The following is a 19,249-nucleotide window of genomic DNA, read 5'->3' on the forward strand; positions in this document are numbered from 1 at the left end:
TCAGTCATTTTCATATCAGGTCACCCTGACAAATCAATTCTTAAGGAACTTCAGTCTACCCTGAATGACAAAATGCTTTCTTCCAGACAAGTGATAGTTTCAGTCTTTCTGAACCTAAATACATGCCCTCCGAGCTGCTACCAGGCTGAAAATATTGCCTCTTCCTACCCCCCCACACTAAGCACTCCTACAATGGGGGCTGGTATCCTCCCTCTGAGCCTGGCCTAACCCCATTGTAGGAATGTTTCTGTGTCTTGAGGATTCTGCACTGACACTTTTTAAAGTCCTGACACCAGTGTGCCTACCAGGATTGGGCACTTATTTTCATCCTGGGATTTGTACATCCAGGGGTCTTTAATCTACTTCTGTACATGATATATGCTATATAAAATACAGTCTATACATTAGTGTCATCTTGGTGAGCTTTTGTAAAAACAGGGTCCACCTTGCAAAGGTAGTCACCAAGACTTGATGAATTCAATTCCAGCAATACTACTCTCCTTTGCTCACTGATTTTATCATCTCTCCATCTGGAGTAATTAGTGCTTCTCAGCCGCTTGCTAGAGTACAGAGATTTAAAATGCTGACAGGTGTGCCCTGTCTCTGCTACACAAATGCAATAGAGGCATCACTTCTACATGTGTGTATTTGCCAAGGTCAGCTCAACTGACTGACCTAGTTTTACATGTGCTCCCAGCAGCTTCAGAGCATGGATTTCTCAGACTACGGTACCTCCATTTAATGCGGCACAGCACTGAAGTCTGAAATTCATAGAATTCTTGAATGCATATACTGTATCATGTGCTGTACTATATCACATCACTCACCAAATGTACCCATCACAGAACTCATTATATACACTTGTGGCTTCACAAGAAGACTTGCAACAAAAATACATCTGGTGGCATTTCTAAGCTCACATCACACAAATCTGTTCTCTATTAAAAGTAACAACACTTTGATGAAAAATATGTACTCAAAGGTGAGTACGTTACTTGTTGTGCCACTGACATTGATGCAGTAAGAAAAAGCAGTCTGATGTTTCAAGATTAAATGCCCTGCAGTACTGTGTAGCATGCAAGAGTTAAAAGGGAAGCTTCTGTCCCATAATTTCAAAGACCGCACTCACTGACACTTTGTTTAAAGTAATGGTATTAGCAGCATTTCATAGCTGCAGAAATGTAAAAAACATTACCAGCTGCAATAGTGCAGTGATTAGAATTGTCGCCTCACAGCAAAAGGTCCTCTGGTTCGATTCTCGGCTGGAGCGCCTTCTGTCTGGAGTCCGCATGTCCTTCTTGAGGTCAAGTGAACTTTAAAGACATGCAGGTAGGTGTGTGAGTGTATATGTGCTGGCAACTTGACACCGTAAAAATCACTGCCAATCAGTAAGGGACTGGTGATCCAATGTGGTGACCCTTAACTGGGAAAAGCTGAAAGAAGAACTGTGCAAAACATTATATTCGGCTCTTTAGATACAATGTAGACGGCTGTCCTACTAAATAGGCATTAGCAAAGAAAGTAACATAGCTACAATCTGATCCACTTTATTACTGTAATATCAGCTACTTTTTCATCACTATGGGTCAGTATGAGAGAAGTATCTAACAGACTATACATGTATTTACTTTTGTTTACTGGGTAGATCCCACGGACTGAACATATAGCCCTTATTTAGAGGAGACTTGAGGTTGTATTTATGCTGACCAGAGGACATTACTCCAGCACACAAGGGAAAGCTTCCCTCTTCATCTTCAGGGCTGGCAAGGGATTGTTAAAATATGCCTGAACTGTCACCAACTCAGTCACATTTAACTGAGGTTTAATGTATCATCTGAAAGACAACAGCTCAGGACTTTGCACTAAAGTATCAGTATTAGAATATGAATCCAAGTGCCCGATAGCTAGAATCCAGAGTTATCTGATGCCACTGATGATTAAGTTAAATGCAATCAATGCTGAGATTTTTGGTGGCACTAAATATGTGGAATGCTAATTACTATTGTCGCAGTGTTTGTCTGCTACTCTGAGTTAATACTTTGAGCATGTGACATTACTTCTGTATAACATTATTTTATATTTTTATATGTATATGTTTTGTTAATGGGGTTGTCCCCCTTAGTTAATGCTCATTTTCAGTTCAGGCTTAGGGGCGTAGTCTTGTTAAGTGACTAGCTCAGAGTTACACAGTAAACAAATGCAGACAGAGGGGAATCAAACCCTAGACTACATGAAGAGAATCATTAGCAGCTTGTGCCCTTAACAGCAAATCTTGTCTAGTCTAAATAATAGGTTCATAGGTTCATACCAGGCTATCTGCCCTAGGGCATTTATAAGCCTAGCCAGAATGTGTTTGGCTTTCGCCACCCATTTTAAATTTATTTTGCTATGCCCTTTTTCGAGGTTAGTATACTGTGCCTCTGTCTAACAGTGACACAGAAGTGATACCCGGGGTAAACCTACGATCTCCCATCCACTCATCAAGATTCCTCTTGAAGAGAGTCAATGAGGGACTCTGCCTAACTTGGACTGGGATTTTATTCCAGAGTGAAGGGAGCCTCTGGGTTATGAATCTGTCCCTCCAGCATGTCCTATTTATTTCAGTGCTGAGGTTCAAGTCTCTCGAGCGCGTAGCTCGATGGGATTTGGATTTTCTGAGGTGCAGCATGTCCATTAATTCCGGGTTGGACATGGCTTTATACATCAGGCTCAGATCACCTCTGAACAGGCGGTATGCCACTGAGTAGAGCTGGAGTTTCTTTAACCGGGCAGCATATGGCATCTGTTTGAGCCCTTTGATCCTCTTGGTGAGGTACTTTTGGGGTCTTTCCAGTTGCTGCAGGTGTCTGGTAAGGTACATCCCAAAAGGGGCATTGTACTCGATTATGGGCCTGATGAGGGATGAGTAAAGAGGCACGATGACCTCCCCTGATCTAGATGTGAATCCCTTCATGATTAGGTGGGCTATATAAAATGTTTTTCTAACCACTTTGGCCACGTGGTTGTCAAATGAGAGACTGCTATCAACTTGGGTCCCCAGGTCCCTAATTACTTCTTCTGTACTTAATGGATTACCACCTATGTGGTAATTTGTGGGCACTTTGTTTTTGCCAAAGGGGATGACTATACACTTTTTGGCATTTAGCTTGAGGCCATGGCTCTGGCACCAGTTGTCTGTTTCTATGAGGCCCTTTTGGAGGATGCTTGTGTCGGCTGGGGAGTTGATTATGGCACCCAGTTTGCAGTCATCTGCGAACTTGGTCAGCCACAGTCCTTCCGTGTTGGCCTGTACCTCCGAGAAATATACCAAACAAGAGAGGTCCCAGGACTGAGCCTTGTGGGACACCACTTGTAACTGGTTTGGAGTCTGACATGGCTCCAGCAATTCTAACCATGTGGGTTCTGTCCTTGAGCCAGTTTGCAATCCATCTAGTGACATAGGGGTTTATATTTAAGTTGGTGAGATTATCTATAATGCCCGAGTAGGGTATTGTATCGAAGGCTTTTGCGAGGTCCAGGTAGGCTGTGTGGACCACCTTCCCCTCGTCAATGGCCTTGGTGACTGTTTCAAAGAAATCAACCAGGTTTAAGAGGCAGGATCTGCCCTTAACAAAGCCGAACTGGGTAGGATCCAGTGTTTGTAGGTCCCCAATATCTTTATTTATGAGGTCCATGATGATCCTTTCCATAGCTTTGCAGACCAAGCTAGTCAGGCTTATGGGGCGATAGTTTCCAGGATCCGTTGAGGCACCACCTTTATGGAGAGGGACCACTGTTGCTGTACACCACTCTTTGGGCACATATCCTGTAGTAAGGCTGAGATTGAACAGTAGTTTTATGTTTGGGTTTAGCTCTTCTTGGAGTTCATGTAGGACGCAGCCGGGACACCATCTGGTCCCATTGATGCTGTGTTTTTGCTTTGGAGAGGCGGCTCTTACCTGAGCATCTGAGATGTCAGGGGCAGCACTCTGCTGGGATAGGTATTTGCCTTGTTGGGGGGGGGGGGGTTTGCGCTGAACCTGGCAGCTAGGATGTTGGCAATGTCTGTGGGTTCGGTGTATTTTTGTCATTTTGGACTAATTCTGAGCATATCTGGGAATTACCACCCAGGTTCCTAACATAACTAAAGAAAGCCTTGTGATTATCCTTAGTGTCCTGTGCAATTTTTCTCTCGAAGCTGGCCTTAGACAATTTTATGTGTGCCCGTAGTTTTTTGCTAATACTGATCAGTGATGCCTTCCCTTTTTGGGATTTTGCTCTATCATTTAGTAGCTTCCTCCTTCTATTGTATAGTTTGTTTATGGCTGGGGTCCACCAGACAGGACGTCTGCCTTTGGAGGATTGGGTCTTGGTTTTATTTGGGATCGCATGATCCATGCATTCCTGAAGGTGTTCATAGAATGCGTTTATAAAGGATTCTGCGGTCTGGGCCATATTTTCCACAGGCCTGGGGGCTTTGAAGGATTCCACCTCAGTTTTGAGGAGTGTAAAATTTGCTTTATAGAAGTTTTTCACTGTGGTTTTCTGGGCAGGGGGTGGGGTCGGGATGTGAATATCCAGTGAGATTAGTTTATGGTCTGATCTTACCAGTGAGGGTGATGATCAGGTCCAGTATGTTTTCCCCTCTTGTGGGAGTGGTAACAAGTTGTTCCATAGCATTTGAGTTTATAAATTCTAGGAACCTTTGGGCTAGGGTGTTGGAGCTAGAGTAATGCTCCCAGTCTATGTTTGGGTAGTTGAAGTCGCCCAATATAATGGTGTTTGGAGAGACCTTCATATTTTCCAGTGTTCTCAGGAAGGCCGAGTGGGGTTCCTGGGTTTCGGAGGGTGGTCTGTAACAGGCTATAAACTGGAAGGCAGTTTTACCCACTGTTAGTTGCACATGGATAGTCTCTGATGCTTCGTGCTTTGCCACCGACCTGGAGGTGTGGGTATCTTTGATGAATATCGATACTCCCCCCTCCTTTTGTGGTTTGGTCCAAGTTTTGGGGCCGAAAAGCATGGTATGAGGTATAACCTGGTAGTGCTGGGGTGCTCTTGGGAGCCCTGAACCAGGTTTCTGTTACTGCACAGATATCGATGTTCTCCATGCTAAGGAGAGTTTCGAGTGCGTGCATCTTGAGGTTTAGACTTCTGGCGTTGAGTAGCATTACTCTTAGTTTCTTATCCCTTGTGATACCTATGGAGGTGGGTTTGTCTTTTGAGCCTTGCCTAAAAAAGGCACTATGGGGGTAGCAAGAGCCTTTGCCAATATCCGAAAGCCCAGGGTGACAGGTGCAAGCCGTCCCTAGCGAAGCATCGTGGCTTGTCGAGCATATCATCCCAAGCTGACAGGCATTGGATCCCCTTTGAATGACACCAGTACTTAAGCCAATTGTTGAAATTGATCATCTTGTCTTCATATTGTGGCATCATTCTTGGTGAGGGTAAGATGCTACTCAAGGTCAGGGTCATACCGGCCTGGGCTACATGCTCAGAGAGCTCCTTTATGTCTCTTTTCATGTAGTCCAGGGAGGTGCGTCTCAGGTCATTCACACCAGCATGGACAATGACTGAGTCATATTTGTACTTGCCTTGGAGTGACCTGAGTGCTTGTGTTATGTGGCGGATCCTAGCGCCCGACAGGCTGCTCACCGTGACCCTCTCCTTGTTCAGCCTGGTGAGCGGACGTCAGTGTGCCTGACGATAGAGTCACCTATTACAAGTGTATCAGGTGTGTTGTTTAGTCTTAAGGGCTGTGACTGTTTGGCACACTGGCTTTGTGAGATATGTGTTGCACATGTTTTGTTTTGGGGTAGCGGCTGCTTGGGTGTCTGCTTTGGAGGTCTCTGCTGCTTCGGCAGATCTTTATTTAGAGCCTCCGAGTATGTTTTTGTGTGATTATGTGTTTGGTTTGCTGTCGTGGTAGGTCTATGTGAGACTGGAATTGTAGTGAGTGTGGTTTCCTTCTCCTCCTGACTAGTTATGCCAGTACTGAGTTGAGAGAGCTTAGCCTCCAGTTTGGCTATATGGTTGCATCTCTCACATGTGTTGGAATTTGTTGGGAGGAGGAGAGGGTTGTCTGTGTACATGAGGCAGTTGTAACATTGCCTCAAGATTCCCAGATTCACCAGCTGGACCGGAGAGGAGATTGACAACTGACCTTTGGACATGCTAGAATAATATTGGGAATTCCTTAATAATTGAAAACCAGGGCCAGTGGGGAGTGGGGAGTGAAGGTGTAGTGCTTTTAATTTTTAGTGCTGACTTATATAATTGCTTTAGTGAGCAAGTGCCAGGTAACTTAAGTGCAATGTGTTACAGGTAACTCAAATGCAAAAACGACAAACTAACTTTCTTTCAAGTGAAACAAGGAAACAAGTACAGTAAGCAATGCAGACACCACTAGTGATCCACAGAAGCGCTGAGAAGCCGTGCATCAGGTGGAATTAGCGTTCCAGGGAAATAACAAACAAACAACAAGCATATAAACAAAGCTAAATTCAGCAGGCCTGGATCTAGTCTATGCTACAGCAAACAAGGTGTACCAATTTCATTAAGATACAGTTCAAATATTCAGGCACTATAAACCTTTAACCAGAAATTCCCAGCTCAGAAGGGCAGAATCCAGCCTCTTCTCCCACAAGAGTGCAGACCACAAACCTTCTTAATGTAAAATAACTGGCCTGAAGCCCAAGAGCTTAAACCAGAACTAATACACTTTAAGAATAACAGACACTGGGCTCTCAATCAGCAGTTCCCAACTTAGAAGGATGAAAGCTACCTGTCCTGCCACCACAGTGCATGCCACAAACCTTTCTAATGTAAAACAACTGGTCTGAAGCCCAAGTGCTTAATCCAAAAGACTTAGAATGATAGCTACACTTTAATCAAGTTACTACCAAGCAGTAATAAATACAATTTAATACTTTAGAGAATGCCTGGATTAGTGCTCAAGTTACACAAACAAAGCTAGATCCAGCAGGCCCGAATCCAGTCGATGCCACAGCAAACAAGGCGCACCAACTTCAGTAAGAAGCAGTTCAGATATGCATGCACTATAAGCCTTCAACCAGAAGGCTATTAACAACAACAAATCTGTTTGATAAGGCACCAAAAATCTACTAATAAAAACATCAAAGGTGCCAGTATTAGCACGTAGCTGCACCATAAGCCCAACACTTAAAACAAAATTCTTATTAAGTGCTTTCTTCCCCAGTACAGTACACGAGAGGTGTTATATATATTTCAGTTAACACGAGAGGTGTTATATATTTCAGTTAACACGAGAGGTGTTATATATATTTCAGTTAACACGAGAGGTGTTATATATATTTCAGTTAACACGAAAGGTGTTATATATATTTCAGTTAACACGAGAGGTGTTATATATTTCAGTTAACATGAGAGGTGTTATATATATTCCAGTTAACACGAGAGGTGTTATATATATTTCAGTTAACACGAAAGGTGTTATATATATATTTCAGTTAACATGAGAGATGTTATATATATTTCAGTTAACACGAGAGGTGTTATATATATTTCAGTTAACACGAGAGGTGTTATATATATTTCAGTTAACACTAGAGGTGTTATATATATTTCAGTTAACACGAGAGGTGTTATATATATTTCAGTTAACACGAGAGGTGTTATATATTTCAGTTAACACGAGAGGTGTTATATATATTTCAGTTAACACGAAAGGTGTTATATATATTTCAGTTAACACGAGAAGTGTTATATATTTCAGTTAACATGAGAGATGTTATATATATTCCAGTTAACACGAGAGGTGTTATATATATTTCAGTTAACACGAGAGGTGTTATATATATATTTCAGTTAACATGAGAGATGTTATATATATTTCAGTTAACACGAGAGGTGTTATATATATTTCAGTTAACACGAGAGGTGTTATATATATTTCAGTTAACACGAGAGGTGTTATATATATTTCAGTTAACACGAGAGGTGTTATATATTTCAGTTAACATGAGAGGTGTTATGTATATTTCAGTTAACACGAGAGGTGTTATATATATTTCAGTTAACACGAGAGGTGTTATATATTTCAGTTAACACGAGAGGTGTTATATATATTTCAGTTAACACGAGAGTTATTATATATTTCAGTTAACACGAGAGGTGTTATATATATTTCAGTTAACACGAGAGGTGTTATATATTTCAGTTAACACGAGAGGTGTTATATATTTCAGTTAACACGAGAGGTGTTATATATATTTCAGTTAACACGAGAGGTGTTATATATATTTCAGTTAACACGAGAGGTGTTATATATATTTCAGTTAACACGAGAGGTGTTACATATATTTCAGTTAACATGAGAGGTGTTATATATATATTTCAGTTTAACACAAGAGGTGTTATATATATTTCAGTTAACACGAGAGGTGTTATATATATACTTCAGTTTGCCAAACATGTTCATATTATTATATTGGCAAAACGGAAAGGAATTTTAAGACCGGACTATATGAACACCTTTATGCCATTAATAAGGGGAATGTAAATAATGCATTGTATAGGCACACACTAGCATGTGAGGGAGACACAAGATTTAAGTTTGGCATTTTAGACGTTGTCCCAAGGAATTTTAGAGGTGGTTGGTGGGAGCTTCAGGTTGATCTTAGAGAGTTTTATTGGATTATTAGGTTAAATGCCACTGTTGAACCAGGGTTAAATGATCATATTTCCCTGGTTCCTGTTCTAAGAAAAAGAGCTTTAAACATCTGAATTTTTATTGTATTTTGTACAACATACTATTTTTAATAATGTAAAATTCAATATTTTCCAAAGTTTTTTGTGTGTATATTTAAAGTACGAAGGTTTTTAGTGTTTTAGTGTCTATGTCTTTAAAATTGTGGGAGAATAATTGATTAATTGATTGTTTCATTGCATATAAAGGGTGTTGACTTGGAGTAATGTAATTTCTTCTGTTTCTTGTTCTGAGGAAGTCCCCGAGGTGTATACTGGGGAAGAAAGCGCTTAACAATAAAGGGAGGTAGCATACTCTTTGTGAGCATTTTGTTTTAAGTGTTGGGCTTATGGTGCAGCTACTTGCTCATATTGGCACCTTTGAAGTTTTTAAATAATACTATCATGTGAGTTGCTATAAGCCATGCATATGTCAAATGTGCTAATTACTTCATATGTAAAGCAACAGGGAAATAGTACTTTAAAGGACAATAACGGGATTCTATTATTAAATGCTCAACTTCTTTGTCATTTCTCCACATTTACTGTCCCTGCTATGAATAAACAACAATACAGCATTTAAAATATTTTAAACTGACTGTTTCTCTCCACTAGAACAGCATTTTACTGTACTGTGTTGGTTTCACTTTCAAAAAACTTTTGTCCCACCCTGGAAAAGTCTCCAATTCAATGATGTCATCCAGGCCACTGGATACAGGTAGTTTTCTGGCCATTTCCCTCCCCAGACTGATATCATGACTACCACCCGAAAAACTCACCCATGCTGTGATGTCACAGCTCCCTGGTCCTTCCCCTACCCATACAGAAAGTAAAAGCTAGAACAAGGAAACGGTACATGAGTCGAATCTCCTGCTGTGAGCTGTCAAAACAGTAGGTAACAGCTCAAATTACCCTTAACACTTGGACAGCTAGGGAAGTTAGGTGTGAAGGGGGATGGGAGATGAGTCAAAGTAGTACAAATTCAGGCTTCACAAAAGACTGCAGTTTAGCCATTCTAAAAAGAAGCAGCAGTAAAAAGCACTTTGAAAGACTGTTCTGTGGCACTTGCACTGTTTGTGTTTTAAGTAGTCATTGAACGTCATGAAATGTTACTTAAAACTAACTGACTGAAAGACAGTTGTGTATGCATGTAAGATCAGTGCAGTGACAGGAGCTTTAGGAAGAGAGACCCATTTGATGTAATTTTTTTACAGACAAGCACTGAATTATGGGATACCTAGAGGCAGACTCAACAATCAGAATTACTTCAAGATGCCAGACCCCATGTGGTCAGACTTAGAAATTGCGTATAAAAATATTTAAAAACCTGTGAATAGTCCCAGAGTGGTGTTAAAATGTATGCAACACCAAACCATGATGAAATAAACATGTTTTTTTGAGTCTGTGGATGCGGTTCTCCTTTAATAAATCAGGACAGAGAACTAATACCTCTTCTTACAAGTCAGCATTATCTTTTCAGTCTGCTTTAACATGGTTTACAAATAAGAAAAATACTGAAATAGAATAAATGCAGAATTTATTATCATATAACTGTCATATAACCGCTCTTTAATATGAATTCCTAAAACTTACCATCAAAAATGGTTATTTATGCTGTACTACTGTAATAAAGGTTGTGGCATAAGCAGCTTTTTCTTTACTTTAAGACTTTTGGCTTTTCCCGGTTAGGGGTCACCACAGCGGAACTCCGGTCCACTCATGATTGGCAGTAGATTTTTACGGTGCCAATTTGCCAGCCCGTCACCCAACCTTCAAAGAAGGCACACCCATTCATATTCGCACCTACCTACATGTCTTTTAACGTCACTCGACCATGGGGAGGACATGCAGACGCCACTCAGAAGGCGCTCCAGCCGAGAATCGAACGGGAGAACCTCTTGCTGTGTGGCGACAACGCTAACCGCTGCACCACCGCAGCTACTTTTTCTTTTCTACAGTTTTAAAAACCTGGTACAGTACAGTTCAAATCATTAAAGTTACTAATGGAAATAATCTCAAACTTAATATTTTTAAGTTGTCTTTTTAGAGACAGTAAAAGGCAGAACTCAAACTGCACCTGATTCAATGTTCCCCTTTGTGCTTTACTGACACAAAAAATAGAGACCACTATGCAAAGATTGATTACCTTTCAGCACAGTGAAAGCCCTGCCAAGTTCTAATTTAGAATGCTGTCAATCAAACTGCAAAGGCTGCTATCACAGCTAGGTTTAAGTGTTGTGGAATAGCACAGTTCTACCTGAATTAGAGAGCAGATTTTGATAATTGTATTGTACTTCTTAACTTTGTAGATATTAGCTTTGTAATAATTGTATATAGAGCTTTTCTCCCCAGTCCTCCATTGAAAATGGGCTCATTCTGGCCCAATGGACTTTCCCAGTTAATCAACTGCAAATAAATAAAGTCCAAACGAGGCTTTTCTACTGTCAACAAAGCAGAATTTATAACAAAAAGGGAATACTATCTAAGGTTACTAATGAATTTATATCTACAAGTCTAATGATCACTCAGATGATAATTACTTTTTCCTTAATTATTTGTTATATTTTATTTTAAGGCCTAAATGAATGTTTAGGCAGAAGCCATGCCTATAAAGTATGATCTGCTTTGCCTATTGGAATACAGTTGTAGTTGAAGGAGGACCAATTTGCTTATGCTATATGGTCAGAGCAGTAGCAAGGAAATTTAACACCCTCAGCAGCACATTCATTAAGTAACTCCTGCTGGTTAATAGCTTGCAAAACTGAAAAATGTTTGTTTTAAATAGCAGTTTGATGGCTTACAAGTTGTCATAATATTATTGGAATTGTGGTGTAATATAATGTCTCTTTTTTTATTTCCGAGACCAATTTTATAACATTACCCCACTGAAAAAAAATCAGGTTACAATTTTAAAGACAGTCGTCTAGAACTTCCTTATGTCGGCAATATGCAACTTGTAAGAGTTTCTGCAGCAACACCACCGCATTACAAACATTATTGATTGGTTTGGGTACAGTTGGAATGATAACAGCATTCCCTCAAGAATGTCCCAAATTGAGACGACTTCCAAGATGGCTGCACACTGAGTAGCAGCTTAATTCTAGCTCTCCCAGTATGAAAACAGAAACATAGCAGAGAAAGCCAGTGGACCTACATTTCAGTAAGTGGCTAGTAAGTGCACTGTTTGGATGCCAGGGAAAAAAAGAAATACAGAGGACCTGAAGGAAAATCAGCTATAAAAAGATGACAAAAAATACTGGATGGGAAAATTACAATAGCTGTTCAGCAAAAAGCAGTGCAAGCTCCAGACATGACTTTCAGTAACCTAGAGGAAAGTTTAAGGCAACTGCACACAGACCTGATTAAAATAAATGAAACACTGATGGAGTATATCAACTCAAATAATAAAAGGCTGGAAAAAAAGTAAAGAAGCTTTAAACAGATATTCAGATAAGCTGATAAAATTGCAAAACTCAGAGGCTGAAATGAAGAAAAGGCTGGCCGAATAGGAGACTGCACAAGAAGAAATGTTTAAAAAAAAATAATAGAATTAGAGGACAGAGCACCTAGGGAAAACGTGAAATTTTCTGCTGTACCAGAGAAGCTAGAAGGAACAGACTGTATTAATTTATGAAAGCACAAATAAGCAACTAGACAGATATTCCACAACAGGAATTATTAACTGAAAGGGCACATTGTGCCCATACTCCAAACCCAGTTATAAAAAAGCAACCTAGACCTTTAATGGAAAAGATGTAATCTTACCAGCAGAAGGAGTCGATTCTGACAAAGCTGTGGCAAAGGGACAAAGTACTAAAAGTGGGAGGCAGCAGAGTATTTGTGGAGAATGACTACTCATTTTACACCATGCAGAAGAGGAGTAAATTTACTCCATTATTCAAGGAATGCTGAGAAGCAGGTGTGAGATTTAAACTGTTATACCCAGCTATCTTCAAAATATTTTTCCCAGGAAGGACAAAATCATTTTTGATGAAGTACATGATAAGGAAGAAATAAAAAAGTTTGTCCAACAAAAAGTGAGCTGTGAAAAAGAAGGAGATTATTCTTCTTGTTCAGGTAATAAAGACCACATAGAGGGCGTAACAATGAACATGTTTCCAATGTTTCAATGGAAAATGCTTGAGAGAAGGAAAAAAACACAATGGTTGACTAGAAGAATCAAAAGTAAGTCAGAAATGAAGCAAAGACATGATTTGGGAGATGGAGATGAACAGGAATAAAACCCGCAACTTGGAAATTGACAAATGTGGGATTACAAAGGAATAATAATATTTGTGAAACATGACGGAACAAGAAATTCTGGAAATATTGGACTTGTTTGGACTTACAATCTGTAGGGGACTCTAAAGCATATGGCCTACTTCATGTCATTAATTTTCAGAAAAATACTCAGGACAGGGGAAGAGGAGGGAGAAAGTTAACTGTAAGTAACCAGATGCTCCTGATTTTTTTTTTCTTTTTTTAATTTCTCCCTTCTTCTCTTTTTCTCTTTGTTCAGTTTTAAGAAATGTAGGCACTGCAATGTAAAAAAAGAAAAATCTGTTTAAAAAGAGCATGGCAAAAGAAAAATGTGTGTACTTTTTCTCATTTTGGCATAGTGGAATGACTAGGTTAAGGCCCTTAGCTTAATCTAGTAATACATTTTAAGAGAAAGCAAGTAAATGAAAAATAATACTGAATATTGTAAGGCTTTTTTTCTGGTAAACAAATGTATGCTTGGCAGTTTTGTGTCTGCTTCTCATGTCTGTAGGAGATAATCTGATAAAGAAAAATGGCTTGTGGAAAATGTTTTTTCTGAAGGCATTCAAGTTTTCTCCCAGCTGCCAGAGCTATAAAGATAAGACAAGGCCAGACAGCACTTAGTAGAAGTGCAGGCTGTACCATGTGTCTTAGCATGGATAACCTTTCTTTTAGGTTATCTCAAGTCTGAGTGTGGGTGTCAGTTTGGAACATTTGTTCCTGTTAGGAAGGTAAAACTTCAATATTTGAAGATGTACATAGTTTTGTGTATTATTATTAAGTTAATAGGTTTTGGAGGTATTGGGGTGTGATTTTTTGAGGGCTTTAAATGAAACAAAAAGTTTTGTAATATGTGACATAGGCGCAAATGGATATGACAAGAAACAATTGGTTAAAGGATCAACATGTTAAATAGTACATGCATGTAACACAAAAGCTGGAACCAGACATTTAACAAAAAGCTGTTATACATAAAAGGTGGGAATAACAACTTGTTAAGACAATGATGCTTTCAGTAATGTCTTTCAACCTAAATGATCTCACAAGTAAATAAAAAAGAGTAGTAAACTATATTAAAATGTAGAGTGCAAATAGCTATGCTACAGGAGACACAGTTGGCAAAAAACTAAATGTGAATCTGATAAAGAAAGGGTTTCAGTATGGTTATTCAGCGGAATACCTGTGGCAAAGAAAAAGAGGAGTACTTGCATCCATTACAACAGGGGCCCTAATAGTGACAGAAGAGATTAAAAAATAATAATGGTAGATTTGTAGTACTAAGGGGCTACTGGCAAGGGAGGAGGATTACTCTGGTATATATTTATATTCCACTGAAAAACACTACAATGGAGCTTAAGAAAATTCTGGGAGAAATAATCAGCTTTCAACAAGGAATATTACTTATAGGTGGGACTGGAATTTGATTTGGAACAGTAAAGATGTGTCTGGGGGCCCCAGAAGGGAAAATATAACAAAGGAGGTAGATGTTTAAAGAAATTTGTGAAAATATTTGGTATGCAAAATGTGAATTCAGTACTAAGACTTCAGTGTGAATTTACATATTATTCCCCAAGATACAAAATCTGGGCTAGGCTAGACTGAACTTACATTTCATAGGAACATGTGCATTTAATTGAAGGTATTGATATGTACCCAATAACTATTTCAGACCATGCAACAATAATGAATAAAATAAAAATACAGGGTAATGAAATAAAAATGAGACACTGGCACTTTCACATCCATATGTTGAAAAGAGAGGAATTTTAGGAATGGGTAGTGAAAATTATTCAGGCGCTATTAGAGAAGACAGAAATTTCTTCTGAAAACATAGCTAGGGAGTGGGATAAAATGAAATGGAAAGTTATGTCTTACCATAACTTGGCATCTGTGTTGCTATCTTCATTCCTCCTCATGATTGGGTCTCAGGTCCGATCCTCGGATCCGTCTTGGCCACATTTTTCATACTTGGATCTGACTCTTGAGCTCCTTCCTTTACCTATAATGCACTACATTCACCCCAGCATCTCAGACTGAGTTTGCTGATTCATCATCCATTGATAACAAGGACAGAACAGAAGAAAGGCAATTGAGGCTCAGACATAGGATCTTAGTGACCCACAATCATCCACAGATTCTCTAGAAGAATAAGGCAGGGGGTTGTTTGAGTGGGAAAGTGAGGAGGAATGAAGATGGACAACATAGATGCCAAGTTATGGTAAGACATAACTTTCTAATCTGATGTTGTCCTGTTCTTCATTCCTTCTCATGACTGGGTCAGATTCTCCAGGTACGTGATTCCTGGGTGGCCCTCATGGAAGGATGTGCCGAAGTACTGTTGAGCCAAAGGAATCCCTGCTCCTAAACACAATATCCAATTTATAGTGCACATCAAAGGTGTGATTGTTTGACCAGCTGGCTGCCACACAAATAACAATGGAAATACTGGATGAAAAGGCAGAAGAAGTAGCCATAGATCTAATAGAATGCACTCTTGGAGGGTGAGGTAGTTCTAAGCCTCTCTGAGAATAAATGAAGGTGATACAGTCAGTAATCCATTTGGCCAGTGTGATTTTAAACACCACTTTATTTTATTTTATTTATTTATTTCATTTATTTTACATTTGTTGATCGGGCTAGTCTAACTGGATACATGTCCATTTTCAGTAGAGGCCCGGGGAGAAAAGCTCCAAGCATAGGCAGTAACTTATTATACAATATTAAAATAAAATATAGATTGGTCTAATTTGTTAGCAGAGAAGGCTATAAACAATTGGTCTGACTTCCTATGCTGCTTTGTTCTATGCAAATAAAAATGCAGTTGTCTATGAACATCAAGGAGATATAGAATGCACTCTCCTTTGTTGGAACAATTTGGGAAAAATACCGGTAACTGAAAGTAATGGTTAATGTTGTTTTCTGTGGCTACTTTAGGCATAAAAGAAGGATTGGTACACACTGAGTTATGAAACATTATGTATGGAAGTATGTATATCCAAGTGCAACTAACACTACGCAGGACTGCAATCCAGGTTGCAGCTTGTTACAGATCCCCCACCATGCCCCAGGATTCCCACTCTTCATTTCTTGAGACACTGGAAAATATTACGGTACAACCCAATACCTTAATTATGGGTGATTTCAACTACCCCACTATCAACTGGGAAAACTACTCAAGTACCAACTCATTCGCTCAACATTTTCTGGATTTCATAAATTCCAATGCCTTGGATCAGCTTGTCCACACCCCCACCAGGGGCAGCAATATCCTGGACCTGGTCATTACCAATATGGGTAACCGGTGTTCCAAGCCAGAGGTCAACTCCTCACTGGTCATATCCGATTGCAAGCTAATCACCCTAGACATCCATATCCCACCCCCACCCCCCATTAAGGAAACCATCGTCAAAAACTACTCCAAAGCCAGCTTCATGCTTCTTAAGACAGAAGTGGCAAACTTCACGGAAAATAGAGGTACAACTGCTGAATCTTACACAAATGCACTGTATAAGCACATACATGAGTGCATGGATCGTGTCATGCCCAACAGAATCCAGACGCTATCCTCCAAACAAAGGAAGCCAATCTGGTGGTCCCCTGCCATAAACAAACTCTACAACAGAAGGAAGAAGCTGTTGCAAAAAGAGAGTAAAATCCCAAGATTGGTCAGTCTCAGCAAGAAGCTGAGATCCCTCAAAATCCTCCAAAGCCAGTTATGAAAATAAAATCGCCACTGATTCCAAAGACAACCACAAGGCATTCTACAGCTATGTCAATAATCTCAATGGCAACACTCAGATCTGCTTGAGCTACAGCACAATGGCACTAAATATACAGAACCAATCGATATTATCAACATCCTGGCAGATAGGTTCAGTGCTAATTTTACCCCACTCTCACCCTTCAGTGCTAATTTTACCCCCCTCTCACCCTCCAAAGGGCCCATCTTAACACCGGAAGAATGCAAAGTCCCTGTAATTATGGATGAACAAGTAAAACCCACACTCTCCGAAGCCAAAAACACAGCATCCATGGAACCAGACAACATCCCAGGCTGCGTACTGCACGAACTACAGAACGAACTGGCACCCCGCCTAAGTACCATGTTTAATCATAGCATCAACTCAGGCTATGTGCCTACAGAATGGCACACAGCAAAAGTTATCCCACTCCACAAAGGGGGTACCACCATGGACCCCGGAAACTACCGGCCCATTAGCCTGATGAGCCTTGTCTGCAAGGCCATGGAACGTATAGGTTCATAGGTTCATGGATTAGTACTAAGCTAGCTGTCCTTGTGAGCCATTTTAAGCCTAGCCAATTATCCCTTGTGAGACTCAAACCCTGCATTTTGTGCTTGCAAGGCAAACACCTTAACCATTACGCCACCCTCCCAACCCCTAAAGTGTTTCCGCTCGGTTTCGAACCGGGGACCTTTTGCGTGTTAGGCGAACGTGATAACCACTACACTACGGAAAAAACTGCTTGTGTGATAAGTATATTTACTTGCCTCCACCACATACACTGGTAGAAAGCAATTAGGCTCTTGCACTGAGGCCCTCTATGCAACTCAATTCTTGCGGGGGGGGGGGTCTTCTGCACCAAAAATATCTTGTGTTCCTAACCTGTGGCTCTGCTTAGGTTTCTTGACCAAGTATCTGTGCTGCTGTGAGTGTGATTTTCTGCAGATAGTATCATCTTGGAGCTTATAAACAAAGACATAGGTAACCTCCAAACCCTGGACCCCACTCAATTTAGGTTTGTAAAAGGTAGATCATGTCTACTAAACCTAATTGACTTATTTGAAGCAGTGACTAGAGCTGTAAATGAGGGCAAGGTAGTGCACATACCCTATCTTGACCTCACCAAGGCTTTTGATACCATTCCCCACTCTGGAATTATAGATAAACTCACTAAACTGGACATAAATACCTATGTCACAAGATGGGTGGCCTACTGGCTCACTGACAGAACCCGCACAGTAAAAGTAGCCGGCTCCAAGTCCGACTTCAGACCAGTGATGAGTGGAGTACCACAAGGTTTGGTCCTGGGTCCTCTCCCGTTCGGCATCTACTTTTCTGAAATGCAGGCCAACACAGAAGGTCTTTGGCTAACAAAGTTCGCAGATGACTGCAAAGTTGCAGCCATAATAGAATCACCTAATCATGTAGACATTCTACAAAAGGGCCTCACAGAGACAGATGCTTGGTGTCAAAGTCATGGCCACAAACTCAATGCCAAGAAGGGCATTGTCATCCCCTTTGGGAAAAACTCGGTACTCATGAATTACCACATAGGCGGTAGCTTACTAAACACTGAAAGTATTATAAGAGACCTCGGGACACAGGTGGACAGTAGTCTCTCCTTTGATAACCACATTGCCACAGTAGTCAGGAAATCCTTCTACGTGGCATACCTCATCACAAAAGTGTTCTCCTCTAGAAAAAAGGAGGTCATTGTTTCTCTCTACTAATCCCTCATCAGACCCATTACAGAGTACATTGCTCCGTTTGGCATGCATCTCACAAGACACCTACAACAATTGGAAAGGCCACAGAAATACCTCACTAAGAGGATTACCGGCCTCAAACAGATGCCATATGCAGACCGTCTCAAAAAACTCCAGCTCTACTCCATCACATATCACCTACACAGAGGCGATCTCTGCCTAACATACAAAGCTATGTCAAACCCAGAGCTGTTGGACATGCTGCACTTAAAGAAATCCCAATCTCTCTGAACTACATGCTCCAGGGACCTAAACCTTGTCACCACAATAAACAGAACATGCTGGAGGGATAGATTCCTGTCCCAGAGACTTCCCATACTCTGGAACAAACTACCCAGTCATGTCAAGCAAGGTTCCTCATTGGCCCTCTTTAAGAAAAATATTGACGACTGGATGGGAAATAGAAAATTCAACCTGGGGATCACTTCTGCGGCCCTGCTTGACAGGGTCACAGGAAAATAATTTTCTTGGGTGGCGAAAGCCAGGGAACCTTTTTGGCTAGGCTTATATAGGCCCCATGCCCAATATCCTAGTACCTACATATGAACCTATGAGATTTGGAAGACAATGCCTGTAGTTCAAAAATTCTCTTCTCTGAAGTAATGGCTACTAAGATTGTCTTCCATGACAAAAACTTCAAGTTATAACTAGCAACTGGTTGAAATGATCTTTGAGTCAAACTCTGCAGTACAACGGTGATGTCCCAAGGTGGGGAAGGATCTTCAGTGGGTGGTCTCAACAAAAAGATGCCCTTCATAAATGATTTGCATAATC

At 40.4% G+C, this 19,249-nt stretch overlaps 1 non-coding gene across 1 annotated transcript; it reads right to left on the minus strand.

Moving 5' to 3' along the window:
- Positions 1–17,372: 17,372 nt before the first annotated feature.
- TRNAV-AAC lies at positions 17,373–17,448 on the minus strand. Its single transcript has one exon. It is a non-coding gene; the product is annotated as a tRNA-Val (tRNA).
- Between the last annotated feature and the right edge of the window lie 1,801 nt (positions 17,449–19,249).

Source organism: Protopterus annectens, chromosome 3.part1 (assembly GCF_019279795.1).
Source record: "Protopterus annectens isolate FY-2018-M chromosome 3.part1, PAN1.0, whole genome shotgun sequence".
Classification (NCBI taxonomy): Eukaryota; Metazoa; Chordata; order Ceratodontiformes; family Protopteridae; genus Protopterus; species Protopterus annectens.